The 14770-nt window shown below is 39.0% G+C and overlaps 1 long non-coding RNA gene across 1 annotated transcript; it reads right to left on the reverse strand.

The window, feature by feature from the left end:
• Window positions 1-3205: 3205 nt before the first annotated feature.
• Window positions 3206-13712, reverse strand: LOC111946804. Its single transcript, XR_002872566.1, has 3 exons — window positions 13663-13712; window positions 13511-13570; window positions 3206-3820 (listed from the first exon to the last, which is right to left on the reverse strand). It is a non-coding gene; the product is annotated as an uncharacterized LOC111946804 (long non-coding RNA).
• Window positions 13713-14770: the final 1058 nt, after the last annotated feature.

Raw genomic sequence — 14770 nt, forward strand, 5'->3', positions numbered from 1 at the left:
GTGCCAAGTTTGGAAACTTGCAAATTCTTTGTGGCACCTCGCTTAGCATATAAAGCAGAGCACACTCACTTTTATGCTCAGCTAAATATCGATGACGGCCCTAGTTAGTGCTGATGGATGAGCTTCATAATTAGATGGCGCCGCCACTTTGGAATATTAATGAGGGCTGCCTTACCCTTTGCACTGCCCAAATCTGAGGCATCTCATAGTTGCCAATCAGATGTGACCCGGGCACCACAGCCCTTCAGCAGAAACATTGTGGTGAATCCGCAGCTTGTACCTAACACGTTTACAGCTAGTAGTGAAGGTTTAACTATGGTTTTATATTTTGTTACTGATATTTCTTACATGGTTTGGTCATTTATCCAACAGGAATGGAGTTTGGGTTTTGAAAATGGTTTTCTCTATGGCTTGTAAATCCCTGTTTGACTGCTAGGTGCATAAATATGACTCATAATAAGTTAGGGATATTATTATTTGCATGAGTTCTTCTCCTATTTGGGCAGAATTTACGAAATACATAAAAGTTCCCATTGATATTACCAATGATGAATGAGAAGAAACACCATTTTTATTAATTTGATATTTATCATCCCAATAATTAGGACTATAATAAAGATACCCCAAATAATAAAAGTTAACCAAGTCATTAGAGATTGTTTCCATCAGTTGCTGGAATGACAGCATGACAGCAACGTCTCATGCTCCTCACTAGTCTCCTTTGCACCTCCTTTACCAAAGCGAACTCTGACAGGGATGTTGACCTTGTTGTATTTGCTCACCTCACCTTCTACATCAATGCTAACAACCATTATTTCTGTGCAAGGTGACCCCACACTCATCAGTGAACAGTACAGTGGCCTATGGCTGCATTGTCCAGGTCACAAGTTCTTGTGTCCACAGCAAACGTTCATGGTGGTGTCTTCGTGTCAGTGGCGTTACCTGCAACAGTCGTCTGGCATTCAAGTCAAAGCGGTGGAGTGAATGGTTTTTCTGGAAACCTTAGTACATCTGTAAACGGGCTGCAGCTTTGTGGTATTTACAAACCCATGTCTGAATGCAGAGGTCCATAGGTACTGGTAAACTTTAATGTTTTGTGATACTCTTCTTCTTCTTCATTGACTATCAATAACGGTGCATAAAATTGATGGAACCAATGAATGAATAACAATAAAAACATTTGGTTAAAAAACACACTTGCACAATCTACTGTGCTTTAAAGCTTCAGGAACAACAAGTAAATGGATAACCATCTTTTATTCCATCATGTCAACAAAATCTTTTCTATAAAAAAGTCAAATGGCTTAGTGTATATAAAAGTAAGACATTCTACCTGTCTAATGAAGCTGGTCTGATGATGAAAAGCTTTCTATGGCTACTACTTTGTTCCTTTCTTTCAAACAATGACAGTGTTAAAACCCTGTCTGGGGGTCAACTTATCTAATGCTTTCCTGGTTTGTGATGAACAGTAATTGTTGCTCAAAAAGGCCTGTCATTGCAACACTGAATAGTGAGCTGTATTGACTAAAAAAAGCAAACCTAAATCAGGAGTTTTACATAACAACAATAAAACAAGTCATTTGTGCTTGCTTCCTCATTCAATACATTTTAGCTGGGGTTCTGAATCTTTCCCTTTCACATGATTCGATGCGTATCTGAATATATGGTCCACAGATCCAAACATAAGATTCAGCTCACTTTGTGTTGATACAGCACAGTCCAATTCTTTTGTCTAAATTGATGCAATACATTTATTATTCATTTGCCTTTTAACAGAAACTTTTTTTACACCTTTTAGTTAGGCAACAAAACCAAAATGATAGGGACATAACAGCTACAAACAAAAAGAACGAAAGGGTATTTAAAATGTGCAAAAATACAAAAAGTAATAACATTTAACAAAAAGAAGAATCTACACCACCATTACGACTTAACATATGTTATATGTAATAATAAAACCAAATAAGGTAAAAGACAGTATATGCATACGGGCTACAGATGCATGATAACCGGTTTTGTACATAAATATTTAAACTGTGGCATTGTACAATCTAACAGCTGTTTGAATGAATGACCTGCGGAACTGTTCCTTCCTACATGGAGGGTGTAAAAGTCTGCCTCTGAAGGAGCTGCTCAGCGCCTCCACTGTCTGATGTAGTGGGTGAGAGGTGTTGTCCATGATGGATTTTAGCTTGGCCAACATCCTCCTTTCACCCACTTCCTCCACAAAGTCCAGTGGACAGCCCAGGACAGAACTGGGCCTCCTGACCAGCTTGTTGAGCCTCTTTCTGTCCCGGTCTGTGCTGCCTGCTCCCCAACAGGCCACGGCGTGGTGGTGGATAGCAGAGGCTACCACAGAGTCATAAAAAGTCCTTAAGAGAGGCCTGCGCACTCTGTGTGCTGACCTCACAGAGCTGGTCAGCACAGTCCCTGAGCAGTCCAGGTCTGATACCGTCTGGACCTGCAGCTTTCCTGGTCTTAAGTCGCCTCAGTTCTCTCCTCACCTGATCAGAAGTGGCAGAGGGGGATGGAGGTGGGGGGCAGAGATGGTATGGCTGTGGATGGGGGTGGTGTGCAGTGTTGAGAGTGCGTGGGGGTGGGTGTAACTGCTGGAGAGGACAAGAAGAACATGCGACTGTGTCAGGACATAGGCTGGATCGTTGCACAAAGCTGACAGCTTTATGCCTGAGAAACTGGGGAGAGGCATGACTTAAATACAGCTGAGCACAGGTGAAACCAATATCACCATTACAGGCTTAGCTTTAGGTAGAGGCAGGACAGGAACCTGACATGTAGGGACTTCCATGAAATATACATTCTGACTCCAACCACAACACCACAGTCTGGCCGTTGAGGAAGACTGTGGTGTTGTGGTTGTCACAAAGTGATTTTGCAAAAATACAATTGTACCAACAAAAAAAACCCCAATAACAATTGTGTATTTAAAGTTCTCCTCAGTGGCTTTGGTGCATGTCTCACAACTGAATGAAACTTTACACAACAGTTAGTGCGCAAGCCACAACATTTAGTCCTTTGGGCGAAACTTAGTGGCAGTTTCATGTTCATTTCATTCATTGGCAAATGCTTTTGGACATAACGCACACACTGATGGCGGCTCCACTGCTGAACACTGGCGCCAACCTTCCACCAGAGGCAAGGTGGGTTCCGTGTCTTGCCCAAGAGCACTTCGACACATGGTTGGGCAAGGCGGGAATCAAACCCGGAATATTCCGAACGGAGGTCGACCGCCCTACCACTGATCGTTATTAGCTTGCTTTTGTTGTCTCTGCTTGTACAAGCTGAATAGTCATTGTTTATACAACTACTATTCTTCATTTCATTGCTTGCGTCACACAAAATTGTTGAACATGTTGTCAAACATTTTACACATTCTTTATAAAAAATATTTTAAGATGGAAAAAGACAGACACCATGGAAGAAATGCATGTCTTCCACCTCACTGATGTCCTAGGTCAACAAGGAGTGAATATTAGAATGTTTGCAGCATTCAGAAGACAATGTGCACACCCATATTGCCCGTCTTGGTCCATACAATACATTACCCCTTTTGACTTTTTTGGATGCTCTTTATAGGGACACGATCCCTGAGAATGAAAGAGATGAGCCTGATGAGAATCTGAAAATGTATATAGTAGATTAGAACAGCAGTGGAGGGAATATGACCATCATCTGCATACCCAAATGACTCTGCTAGGAGCCATGGATGTAGCTTGTGATGACATCACAGTAGAGTCTGCAGAGGGTGGATTTGGCAATCAAGAAGAAACTTTCCGCAGTGCATCGACGGAGCTGATATTTTCTGTGATGTAGAGGAAAGCTTTTGGTCAAACAGATGGGAGCGTTTAGCTCCCCCACTCTCTGTTTTACAATATTTTCCGTTTCAAAACTACCACAAAAAATGAATGCAACCCTAAAACTCTAAGGAGCTTTCGAGATGCGACTGTTTTACCCAGGGGTGGGCAATTCCAGGCCTCGAGGGCCGGTGTGTCTGCATGATTTCCAGATAGTCTTGCCCTACTCATGGCTGATTACCTGGTTCAGGTGTGTCCAGCCAATAATCTTGCCCTACTTATGGCTGATTACCTGGTTCAGGTGTGTCCAGCCGATTAGAACATAACAGAGCAGGGTATGCTGGAAAACATGCAGGAATGCGGCCCTCAGTGCCCACCTCTGGTTTTACCTGTTTTTTTTTTTCTGTCTCATGCCACAATGATACCAGAGGACTTCAGCCACTTTTAGAAACTTTGACAGCAAAGGGATAATGTGCAATCTTTATGAGCAGTTTAACCACATTTTGCTCCCCTAAACTAAACAGATTTTAGAAATGTTGCACTACTTTTTCACATCAAACAAATAAAAAGATTAAAAAGTTTGGCTTTAATGTTCAGATCAGTGATGTGTTTTGGACTTGCTGACGGATGGCTTCAAACGGTTGTTCACTTGATTTGTAGGAGCGGAAGGCTCTGCTTTAGCAAAACAAGAATAAATCAGATGTAAAATAAAAACTAATGTCGTACATATGTTATTTCTTTAAAAAGTTAACATCCCTAAAGAGATGTTTTTTCTGATTCCGTGTGCTGTGGAAGCGCTGCTGCTGCAGAGGTTATTCATGTCTGTGGTGTCAAATAGCGGCTTTAAAAGTATCAAAATAAAAGGCTCTCACTATGAGGCAACAAAAAAGACTATGATGGCACATTAAAGGTAAATACAGAGGCAACACTCTGCAACACTCTTTCCTAGGAGACCTCAGAAAACAGATTTATTTTTGTGCTTGAAATTCAAAAGTCAAACTGAATGGAATATTCATGCTGAGTGCATTAGCTGTCTTCCCTTAAACCAATTGAGAGGCAAGAATTAAAAGAAAAGCGATTTTTATTTTTCAGCCGTTGTTGGAAAACATCTCAGTGTTGGGAGGAAAGGATCAACTTTTCAGCCAGCTTGCTTCGCTGTTGCTTGGTGTCTCATTACTTATTCATTCTGGCCTAAAAATGCCATACCAGAGAGGAAGACCTCCCAAAGGTTTAAAACATTCAGTGCCGGGGGTTATCTCTCCCACCAGGGATCCACGGGAAATATTCGATGCCAAACATCGTTTGTATGAGAAAAGTAGAATAAATTGAGAGCAGATCTTAACCCGAAGTCACCGTCATGATTTCCCAGGTCGATATTTGAAATGTAAATGTGAAAGTATGTGTCCGAATTGTATTAAAATCCAGGCACTGGATAGTCTCAAACTATACAATCATTTACCCACTGGATATAATAGACAACAAATATACATCTATTGTCTACAACTCCATTTTGGTAATCTATTACATGTCTACCAATAGTGTTCTAAAAGATATCTGCATGTAGAGGTCTACTACCTGTTGACATCTAATCTTTGAAAACTTTTAAATGTCCATTTGAGCCCTTTTAAAGTCCCTTCTCTTTAAAAAATAAATAAATACTGCAATTTTACATCAATCTATTCATCTTCAGAACCCACTGAATCCTTTTTGGGGTCACAAGTTTGTTGGTTTCAACCCAGCTACTGTTGGGCAAGGTGGGGTACACTCTGATCAAGTTACCAGTTTGTAAAAGGGCCAAAAAGCACAATCACACCTAGGGGCAATTTACAGGGCCTGTATCCTGCAAAATCAACTTTTTAAGCTTTTAAGTATGTTATAATGTTCATACCAAGCGATATTTTTATCCGCTCACACATTTCTGAGTATTTCTCTAAAACCCTGCGGTCTGAGCACCAGTCCCACCCAATCCACAAAAACGAGCAGGTTCTCACGAGCTGACGTAGACCAGGAAGAGCAGCCTCTTCCTAGAAAGGTCTCCGCTACCAGCACCGCCCCCAGGCTGACACACAATCATTTGTTAAGGCTCTACTGAATGCACGTCTATCTTTACAAAAGTTCTGATATTTTTTTTTGTATGTTTTTGTGGGCGAAACGCAGACACACTGCCAAGGCCGGCTCTAGGTTGACGTCATAAAATGGGCGGCACCCACAACGAGAGAAAGGTGGAGCCTCAGAGATTGAGTCATCTTACTTCCTGGTTGGAAAAAGGACTGTGAAAATAACTCATATTTCAATAATAAATTGTTCTTTATTGTGCTAAAGGTAATATTTTATCACACATATATATAGATATAGTTTACTCTAAAAGGCTTACAAAAAACACTGATAAAGGCCCTTTAACTCATGAAACATGTTTTTGGACTGCGGAAGGAAGAAACCCCACACATGTACGAAGAAAACATGCAAACTGCACACAGAAAGGACCCTGCCAGGTTTTAAACAAGAGTCTGCTTGCTGTATGGCGAAAGAGCTAACCACTACGCCACCGTGCAGACGTTATGTTCACAGTCAACTTATCACAAAATTCCACATTCCAAGCAGTAGAAAACATTTCTACTTCTAACCGAGTATGTCTAATATCTAAAGGATCAGCTGTTTATTGCTGCTAACCAAAATAAATAAATGTCAAATTAACATTAAAATCCCAAAAAACATTGTTCCTTGGTTCTCCAGGGTTGAAAGGTAGACACCTCTTCTGATTCTGTTGCACAACTGAGAAGCAAACAGTTTCCTGTTTCAATTAAAACTGAAGTGTTTCATATGATTCTATTCACTGAGCAAAGGAACAATTCTCTTGACCTTTAGAGTGTTAAACTCCATGTTATCTGCCTTCTCTTTGTATTTTTGACTCAAGTAAAGGGCCGCCTGGACTCTGGAAGCCTAAGGTCTCGCTTCTAAATGTCATGGAACCTCAAGAAACACCGATAGGGAAATACACCTGAAGACTGAAAAACACAATCCTTAAACTTTTTTTTTTTCTATAACAACAGCAGCCTTTCTTTTTTATTTGATCAACCTAAGTTAAACATCAAACTTAGTTTGACTGGTCATTGTAAAAAAAAAAAAAGCATTTATATAACTGCATGTTACAATATTAACATTCCATGTTAAGTCTGTAATAAGTGGAAATAAGTTGATGGATTTATAAAAAAACTGTTCCCCCTTATCCCCTAAATGTAACAAACCACTTGGTGAAGAATCGGAGGCTACATAACTCACAAATTTATGGGTGAGTAATACTTTAATGGTGTCACATGAATTCCTTTCTGTGCTCTTTGCAAATTTTTTTCATAACTTTGTCATATGCCAAGGGAGACAATCAACAAGCTGTTATCATTAAGGGATCATATCCTTTAATGAATCTAAAAAGCTTTGGAGTAAAAACAGAAAAAAGAAACACCATAGAACATGCATTTTCCTGTCAATCAATTTTGCACTTATCCTTCTTCTTTTGTACTTTTTATTTTTATTTATCTTCCTGAAGTAGATTATATTTAAAACCATAAGAGAAATAAAAATCTCTCCAATCATCATAAATGTTGTGAACTATACTCAGTTTTAGGCTTTGGAGATTTTTGTCTTTCAACTTGTTCTAGATGCATTGTGATATGCTCCAGTTGATCATGGATGGACAGATGGATGGATGGATGGATGGAGCTGTTTTTCTACCTTGCCATGCCATGCTATGACCTAGGTTTACGGTAAAGTCTGTCACTGCTTGTAGAAGATTTTTATTATATTTCTAGAAAATACTATTTTAAACAATTTCAAATAAACTATGCTCTGGCACATTTTCAAAAGATCCCTCTCTATCTGATGAAGAAAAATGGTTGAACAATAAATAAAATGTGCATTTCTGAAACAAAATCCTTTTGAAGACCCATATGTAGTCCTGCCCCTCACAAAGGCATCTATATTGTGTGTTGTTTAGTGCTTTAACACCAGAGATGTTGCCGTTGACACCTAAAAAACACATGCTCTCATACAGTAAAGCAATCAATGTTAGTTTAGATGATTCTGTTCTGTTCTGTGCAGAAAAAAGACACTTTTTTATATCTGCTGTGCACCGATCTGCAACACGTTACATAAAGTGTTGCATATGGCGCAAAGCCGCTAATCTTTATAACAGAATCTATCTATTATTTACACTGATTGTGTAAACACTTCACTACTGGGAAGTAGGGCTGGGTATCACCAATAATTTCCAGAATTGATTTGATTCACCAGCATCTGGATCAATTTGATTTGACGTTTTTTCATTTCTTTTGATCCACTTGATTCGATTCAAGTCAATTTTGAATTTACATGGTTCACAAATGTTGACTTTTGTATAGACATACAATATTAATCTATATATGTTTTAAAAAATATTCATATTTATCGGATACAGTTCACATACTGTAAAATGTATTAGTTAAATAATAAACCAATGAGATTGTTAACACCATACAATGTTTCATGGTTTCTCAAATGGAGAAGCTCAAACAAAAATGTGCAGATCATTAACATTGTAAAGGTCTGTAAAGGTCACCGGAAAAGGAAAGGCATAAAAGATAGATCTCTACTTCTATGGATCAATCATTGACTTATTAAGCTTGGATCGATTCAGACCTATTAATGGATTTTATCAACCTATAAAATGTTGCATACATAGAATGTAAAAACAGTTTTTGGTGGCATATCAGCACAAGGCTGATTTTTCTTCACTTCAGAATCTGCTGGCATTATGTTAACTGTTGAAGAGTTGAGTGACAATAGTTGAAAGAATGTCAACACTAGAGCTAAAGCTCTGGTGTGAACGGGTAGGAGAAAGGACACATTAGAAGCAGGTTTCAAGAAAAACAAAAGCACCAAACAGCCAAAAATGCATGATAAAGACCATGCTGAAATAAAACCTTGCTAAGAGAAGGAGAGCCCAACACACTTCCTGTCTGTGGAGATGAGATGGTAATTGAGTTAGAAATATCCTTGGGCAAAATAACTAATTTCTGTATCAATATTATATATTTAAATGTTTGCTAAATGCAGCAGTGAACCTTTGTAGAAAACACTATCTGTAAGACAATAAATATGCAAATGAACCTGCAGTTGAAAGTGCTTGCATACTTTTACAAACTGCTACATCTGGGTTATTGGCACGAAACATGGTCTCACTGAGAACTGGAACTTAGAACAAGAACTATATTTAGGGACTTAGATAGATAGATAGATAGATAGATAGATAGATAGATAGATAGATAGATAGATAGATAGATAGATAGATAGATAGATAGATAGATAGATAGATAGATAGATAGATAGATAGATAGATAGATAGATAGATAGATAGATAGATAGATAGATAGATAGAACAGAAGAAGTGAAAAGTATTAAAGAGGTGAAAATATATAATAGAACTGTCAAATACTCATTACATGCAGAGTGGTCAAGTGGGAATGTTGAGTAAAGGCCTGATCACAACGGGATTTTCACCGACGTTAAACGCCTCGTGACTAAACAAAGGGCACCAATGTGAGTGTGCACACCGACGCGAAAGAAACGCCACGTGTCAAAGCGTCACTTTTTAAAAAACGCCTAGGGTTTGTTTTTTTGGTTTGACACGTCGCGTCGAAATCGATTCGACCAATGAGAATGGCGCTTTTGCACACGTGTCTGGAGCCTCTGAAGTTACAGTAAAACACAACTTGGGGGCGCTAAAACACAAAACTGCCTTGCTGAGCACACATACCAGACGCCGAGTAGATACCAGACGCCGAGTAGCGTCTACACTGCCTCGAAGAAATAATGACGGACATTCTAAAATATCCCCGAACCAAGCACCAGTTGGACCTACCGGTGCTTGAAATATTGATGTTTTCTTTGTATGATTCTGACAAGCACGTAAATACTTGCTCTCTTCTTCTGAGTGAAAAGCGACTTTAAGAAGCGTAAAGTTGCGCAGCGCCACCTTGTGTACAGGAGTATTTCTGTTTTACATTAAGCGCCATCTAATGTCAGGGAATGAAATTGCATGTTCGCTCGGCTCATAGTCAGCGAAAATCGCCTGGGTGTGAACACAAAAAACGTGGCGAAAAACGCTGGCGAATAACGCCTGGCAAATATTCGTCCCGGTGTGTACGGGCCTTAAGACTTTATTTCTGATCTTTTACTATTTTGTATCCTTGCTTGTTCCTCTCCTCCTTTCTGTTTTAAATTGTTAGTTGAGAGGTTTAAATGAATAAAAGTCTAACCTAAAATAAACACTTGTCTGGTAGTAAGTCCATTTGCATTCACACTGTTGCTGAATTGCACCAGCTTTGACTTGTTTTCAGGTGGACTATAGTTTGTTTGTTGGTTTGTTTATTTGGACCACACTAGATTTCAGATTAATTTTCCCATTTCTTAAACACTGTAGACTTTCCAAGGTACCAAACTTTGGGGTAAGTACATAGTCCAATATGAAACCTTGATACTAACATAATGTAGTTTGTATCTGTGGTTTACAACCAATAGTGCTATTAAGCTAAATTCACACTGTCCCCTGCAATGCACATCAAGCGGTCATTTCGAATGAAAAGTCTATGTAAACTTGCATGAACGTGCGTTTTGTGCTTCTGCGTTCAAAACTCTCACATTCATGAATGGATACACAATTTTTTACAACAATTTTCACACAATACAAAACACGCAGCCATTGATCATGCGTTGCAAGTTAAACTCGGGTTAAACATTGGGGTGAACGGGATTTGATTGTCACGGATGGAAGTGCCAAATGTTTGAAATTGGTCATGGAGGAGAAATCAATAGTTGTGGTTTGTGCCCAGCTGGAATTATACAACACCAAGTTCTTTTCACAGATCTGTGAACGAAAAATCCTGGAGGATGATTTGTGAGATTTTTACCGCTTTGACATTTTGCACCAAGCCAACTGTAGGTGGCGGACATGTGTAACCGAGATAGCCTTTATCCTATTTTATAATAGCACAAAATCTTTTCAAGTGTTACCATACCTGAGAGATCTCTAACAAACTGCTGCAAATACACTCCACTCCAAGCCATCTTGGAGTGTATTGCTTCCTTCTTCATCTTCTTCTTTTGACCCCCCTATTTATTCCAAAGGCCACTGTTCCCCGCCTCTTTTGTATGATCTCCTGTCAGTGAGGTGGGTGCCATCATCCTAAAATAATTCATCCTATCGTTTATTGACCTTTTTGGTGTTAATTTTTATTTGTATTATTACAACAATATTTGTTTCAAACTTGTATTTATGTTTTAGGAGAGATATTTTGGGGATTCACTGTTAAAACTTAAATTTTGGTTTGTTTTGTTTCTATAGGAACTGGAGTGGGCAGGACCATACAATGTATTTTTTTCTGTTTGTTTGTTACCGGGTTTGTATGGATAAATGTGAATGTACAATGCATTACAAAGCCATTATAAAGCGTAAGTCTAGCATGCTGCGTGCGCCAAATCTTGCCCTTTTGTATGATCTCCTGTCAGAGAGGAACTGGAGTGGGCAGGATCATACAGTGTATTGTTTTCAGTTTGTTTGTTACCAGAAATAAAGGGAGGCTTCTCTCCAGGAGTTAACACTGTGTCACGACAAATGAATAACCAGCTCAACGCAGAAAGCGACCGGTTAAACATGGAGTAGTAAACGGTAGAAAAAGAAGAAGCCCTTTCTTGACTGTCCAGTGTGAACACCATAAACTTTATGCATGTTCATGAACCCGCAATTAGCTCGTTCTTGAACGCAAGTCAAATGCCAAAATGTACTAAGCTTTACTCTCATAACTAGGTCGATTTTTCAAAACATAACTGTATCCTTTAGATTCCTACAAGTTTGTCTTTTCTATTCCTTTTAACACATTTTGTAAGATTTGCATTGACTTGCTGGAGCCATCAAAGCATTTTTAAAGGTGTAAGACCACTGCTGTGCATATCTGAAAATACACTGTCACTGTGACTTTCTTTGCATTGCAACATGGGAATTTGGATGACTCTTGAGCCAGCTGTTTTCTCTTCTACAGTGAAAGGAGTCATAGTACTATGTTGGTGCACCATAGCTTTGGGAGAAGTAATAAACCTGAGGGCAAAACAAGCAGGCACACTTGTCTTTCTTCAACCTCTACCTGATTAAACGCCCAAAGAATCCATGAGCACTTATTAAACGGGTTTACAGATGGCTAATTATGTGATATTTAAAGCTTGCCACTTGATGAATGTCGCCCCACTCTTTGTTTTCCCTTTTTTTTTGTCTTTGGCTGCCCTGTAGGACAGATAGCTCCTGTGGGTCTGCAGGGGCGCCAGAATTGCTCTGCATCAGCACGCTGTAAGCCAGGAACATGAACATTACACATGCACACTGACTGAGGATCCCCAACGGCTCTCTCCATCAAATGGGAGAATCTATTTTAGACAGCTGACCTGAGTTCACTCCGACAGAATGAATTTCTAAAAGAGTACAAGCCTAACTTTGACTAAAACATTGGTGGTTTTGACCGTACAATGTGTCACAGGTGCTTTCCAGCCAATTACCCCCGCAGGAAACGAGAAGGACTGTCCTTGCAAAACCATATCAGCTTTGTAACTGCTATTTGATCAAAAGAGCAATTACTGCAAGTCAATGACACCTCTTTGGTCCTAGGCATAGCTCTCAGGGCATGAGCCACATCTGATGGATTGTCTGTGGTTCGTAAATACTCTAGTTTCAGTGCAGGAAATATTACCTCTGTAATCTGCAGCAGGAGGCATTTCAGCAGGAAACGGCTCTCAGTACTGGCTTTTATATATACGACTGTGTCTTAGTCTCGCCCATAATTCTGCTGGCTCCGTGTATTCTCCGTGGTCATGAGTACTGGCAGAATGACAGTGAAAACCACACTGGCACTTCAGTTGTTGCTTTATGACCAACAGAGACCCTGAGGCACCATAACTGGAGTGCTAAGCAAGAACATGGCTGCCAATCACTGGATATTAATCTCCAAGTGATCATCAAAGATAGCCAAGCTGTAATGTGAAACCCAGGAGGAGGAGAGGAGCTGGGACGAGACCCAGCTGGTGCGAGACAGACGGTAATGAGCTGTGGTCCTTCAGTTTTCCTGTGGTTCTTCACACACCTGCTTCACACAGGAAGATGAAGGTCAGATGTACCCGTGCTCAACTATGAGCACTATAACAAACAGCAATGTTAAAAGGACATTTTGGTGATTACATGCAGGTGGAGTAGTCTCCACACACACCAGTGCATTAGTCAATCAAATCAGCTGCTTTCAATTTCGTTGGGATGATGCCAACCTGCCATGAGTATAGTTTCCATTTGAAATATTCAGTGAAGGTTTTAAATAGTTTTTTAGTTTTAAAAATTTTGGTTTAAAACAAACGTGCTTTCTTCTAACAACATTTCTTGTACTTTTTCTCTTCCTTTGTTTATTATGTGTAGGCTTAACCAGTAGTTAGCATTTTACCATTGTGATTATTGATAATTACGACTCTTTTGTTGAATATATATAGGTGTCAACAAACAGAGGGCTGGTTCTTGGACAATGGAGCACAGTGCTGAGTCTATGTGGCGCAGAGTAAGAGCGGTCAACCTTTGATCAGAAGATCGCAGGTTTGGTTCCCACCATGTATCGAAGCGTTATGGACAAGACACTGACCTCCACATTGCTCCTGGTTGTTGTGGGTTGGTGCTGTGCGGTGAATGAGACTGTCTGTACCTTCAAGGAAGGTAGAAAAGCACTACATAAGTTTACGCCATTTACCATTGCCTTTACTCAACAAAACAGTTTTATTTTTTAAATGTGCCCACCTGAAAGCTCCTTTGACCTTTGATTTGAATACCAAGATGTTAACAGGTCGGATCTGGAAGTGAATAATAATGCATTAACAAAAAGGAATAACATTATTGCAAAAAGACAAAGGTGGTTTGAACTGATTTATAATAACTTCAAAGAACGTTAACAGATTGAGTAGTCCCAAAAATCAAATTGCGAACCAAATTCATTTTTTATAGTCAAGATGAGAGTCTGGTTGTTCTCATTATCTATCTACATGCCTGTCAATGTGAATGACTGAAGGAAGGAATTCTGCTGCTCTCCAAGGTTAATGACAGCAGTATTCGGTTAAAAGCAGGTTACTCTTTAAGGACATTTTTTTTTATATGTATTTCATGAGATAATACATTTAGCTTTCAACTACCATGTCTAACTGTAATGCCTGCTTTTTGGTAGGCCACATTAACACTGAATGCAGAATTTCTCACCCATTAAAAGTTGAAAATTAAGGCTTAAGTGTTAGAGGCACATGGACTGCAGCTTACAACTATTATCTTTATAAAACAAAACAAAAGGTAAATTGTTAACTATGGTTTAAATAATTAGACAGAGCCCTCTTAAGCTTTTAAAATACTTCAATTAGGAAATGCCAAATATGTGTTTATTTTTAGTGTAATATCAGACTTGTCCACAAAAAATTGCTCCTTTTGACATAAAAATCCATTGTTTTTCTAAGAAACTGTAACATTTGGTACATCCCAGTTTGTATCAAATTAAGGGATAAAAAGGACACAATGGAATACCGATTTTTTTTTTTTATATTTAAACACAATCTGGCCGGCTACAAAATTAACATTTAAAATAACTAAATGTAATTTTACATTATATTCCTTAAGAAAATAAAGATTTCTTAAAGAGATTAAAGTAAAATCTGGAAAAAAGGCAAATAATTCAAAAATGTAACTCTTAAATTCCTATTTTCTGTTTGTTAAAGTTGTTTTTTTATCATGAATTTTACATAGCAGGTTAAGTAGAAAGTGTTTCTGCACTGAATTAACATGAAACCTTTGAGACACAAAGCACATAAGCACCTGCATTTCGCCTGAGAAGGCTCTTTCTTTGACTCTCTGCGCCATTTGCGTA

This window comes from Oryzias latipes, chromosome 21, assembly GCF_002234675.1.
Source record: "Oryzias latipes chromosome 21, ASM223467v1".
NCBI classification, from domain to species: Eukaryota; Metazoa; Chordata; class Actinopteri; order Beloniformes; family Adrianichthyidae; genus Oryzias; species Oryzias latipes.